Below are 3,305 nucleotides of genomic sequence, written 5' to 3' on the forward strand. Positions count from 1 at the left end.
CGCCACACCCGGTACACGCCCGGGAGGGGGCGGCAGCGCGGCCGCGACCAGTCAGCCAGGGGGGAGGCTCGGCGGAGGCGAGGAGGGGGGCACAACCCCGCCGGGATGGAGGGCGCGCCGGAGGCAGCGAGGGGCAAAGAAACGCGGAGAGGAAACCGGGGAGAAGACCTCGGGCACAGAGTCGGGCCGCCAGGAAAACAAGCGGGGTCCCACCGCCACACGCGAGGGCGGTCCCGCACCGCCTGCGACGCCAACCCGGCCTCCGGTCCCAGCCCCAGAGCCTCCCAACGAGACCCGCCGCCCCGCCACCACAGGGTGGCCCTCCACGCGACGAGACGCGCCTGGACTCCAAACGCCAGCATGCAACGCCACACCTCGTGCCGGTCGAGTCCCACGACCTGGGCCTCTACGGCCCCAGGGTCCGCTCGCTCACCACGCCGCCCGCGGAACGCTCCCAGGGGGGGCCGCGGCGGCCGCGCCCCAGGCCAGCGCACACGCACGCAGGCCGCCCGCCGGCTCGGGACCGGGAGCGGGCAGAGGGCCACTCGCAGCGGGCGAGGGGGAAGGGGGGACGGGGCCCCTCAACCCCCGGCTGCGCGAACAGAGCCCCACCGCCCCCGCGCGCACACACGCGGCAGGCACCAGCGGCCCACACGGTGGCCCCACGTGCGCCAGAGGGCCCGGCCAGGCCCAGCGGGAACCCTCCCCCGACTCGAAGGGGGGGAGGCGTGGGCCGCGGTAGGCACCAAGAGCAGGCGCTCGGCCCCCACCCGCGGGGGGCCGGCGGACCCCCGCCCTCCCAGACGGCGGGAAGGGGGGGACTCTCGCCTACACACACCACCGACGGTAGCGTAGCGCACAAGGCAGGGGGCGGCCAATGGGGGAATCCGGTACCCCACACGAGGCACGCCCTTCACGGATCGCTAGAGAAACGTTCCTCACTGAGGGTGGGCGGCACCCGACCCAGCCCCTCTCCCAACCGGCCGCCGAGACAACGAGGGGGATCTGCGGTATGGGCAAGCACAAGGCTTCTTGAGCGTTCGCGGCCGGGGACACCCAAAGCCCCATCGCCTCGGGGACCGGACCGGCCCCAGCTCGGCGTCCCGCCACAATCGCTCAAACGCCCGGGCAACGTCTCCTTTCCCCACCGGAGGTGGGGAAGAGCGCCCGGGCGCCCGCTCGCCTAACACTCCCCACGCCACTCGGCACTGGGGACGACAACGCAACCCGCTCCCCCCCGGAGAGGGAACGCGCAACGCTGCCGAGCTTACCGCCTCGATCCCCCGAGCGAAGCAACAACGCTCTTCCTTTCGGGCACTCGCCTCAGAAGCCCCCGCAGACGGGGCGAGACCGACAGCGAGGCGGCGGCCGGCCGCGGCAGCGGCACTGGGATCGGGAACAGCACACACCGGCTCAGCCTCAGGCACCTCAGGAAACGACCCGGAGCGCCCCAGGAGCACCGAAGCAGAGGCGCACCGTCGCGCCAAAGCAGCACGGCGGCAGCCCTCCCCGGCGCGGGGAGGGCCACACACGGCCCTTGGCCGCCCAGAGCGGGCGGCGAGCGAGAAGCACCCGCTACGTCAAAGGACCCCGGGAGCGAGGTCGAGGCCGGATTCCGCACCCCCGCCCTTCCCCGCACCGCGAACGGGCGGGGAGGCAAGGCGAGGGACCCGCAGGCAGGACGAGAAGAGCTGGCCCATTCACCACGAATGTCCGTCCCTCGCCTGGCGCGGCTTTGGTCCAGCCCAGGAGAGCGCAGAGTCACCACATCGATCAGCAGAGTGGGCGGGAGAGACCCAGGGAGCAGGGGGAGACCCGGCGAGGACCGCTTCTAAGAGGAGCCTGCTACGGCCTCACCGGCCCCACACCCCAGGGAGAGCGGCCGACGACACGGAACGGGGAACGCCTGACACGCGCGACTCAGAGCCATGGAAACGAGCGTCGTCACACCGCCCCCGGTGCCCGCAGCGAGGAGCGCACGGGCGGTAAAGGACCACCCGCCACCTCCCCCGCCGCCCCCCGGCGCCAGAAGACCGGCCGGCCGGAGGTGGCACCACCACCGCGAGGGCACTCCAGGTGCGCCAAAGAGCCGTCGCACGCAGGCCCAGGCAAGCAGCTCCAGAGGGAACGGGTCCGGGCCACCCCATCAGCCCAGAGCCCGGCACGCACCCGGAGGCCCAAGCTCCCTCCCTCTGGCGGCACGCGCCAGAGGACAACGTGTCAGCACCTACCCGATGGCAGAAAACGGCCAACTCGGGCCAAAACAATCGCGACCGGGGCAACGGGGAACAGTTCACTCAGCACCGCCGCCTTCCCTGAAGAGAGTCGCGGTCAGCACACCGCGATATCGAGCCCATCACCGAGCTCCAGAGCCCCTAGGGACAACTGGTCGACCCTCGTGGACGAAGGCGAAAACAAGAGACGGGGACCACCATCTCCAACGAGCAGGACCGGGGGGCGGCCGGGGAACACGCTAAGGCGACCCACCACCGAAGGACGCCGGGCATAGCCATCAGGACAAGCCCCGGGCAGCGGGCCCCCAAAGAGGGAATGCGGCAAGGCCGGCCAAGCACACCCCTCTGGCCCGCCCGGCGCAGCCCCGCGGCCACGCGGCCAAAACCCGTGAGAGAGAGAGGGAGAGGGAGAGGCAGCGGGAGAAAAATAACACAGGAGTCCCGGCGACCGACCCAGACGGGGCCAAGCGAAGCCCGTGGCGGCGAAGGAACCGCTCAGACTGCCACCCGAGGCGCCCGCGGCCCGGACCGAGCAGGGAGAGAAGACAACCGACACACACACAAAGCCTGCCGGTCCAGTATACCGCCAACGGGCCACAACGGCCCAGCCCAGCGCGACCGAGACAGTTCCGCTGGCGCCGCCCAACTCCTGGATCTCTGTCTCGGCCACCGCCACCGAATATCACGCCTTGGCGACTTCCGAGGATCAGACGCTCCCATAAAAGCGGCCACCAGGTGGAGCTCGACAACCGTCAACCAAATCAGGCGGAAGGGACGCGGAACCTCGGGCGGCGTCAGCGGGATCCGCTCCGCAGGGGTCGTAGAGAGTCACCCGGACACATCCCACCAGCCGGGGCGCCCCGCCAGGGCCCCCCACAGCGGCGGGCGCGAGACGCAGGCAGATCGGCCCAGCACCCCTAGAGAATCCGGCCGGGGACACGGGCGGTGTGGGACTTCAAAACCGAAACCACCACGGTGAAGCCACTATCAGACGGGCAGATTGCTAGGCCACGGTCGGATCCATCCACAGAATGGAGGAATTGACAGAAACGTGTAAAAACCCGTTGAAAT

Source organism: Marmota flaviventris, chromosome 7 (assembly GCF_047511675.1).
Source record: "Marmota flaviventris isolate mMarFla1 chromosome 7, mMarFla1.hap1, whole genome shotgun sequence".
Classification (NCBI taxonomy): Eukaryota; Metazoa; Chordata; class Mammalia; order Rodentia; family Sciuridae; genus Marmota; species Marmota flaviventris.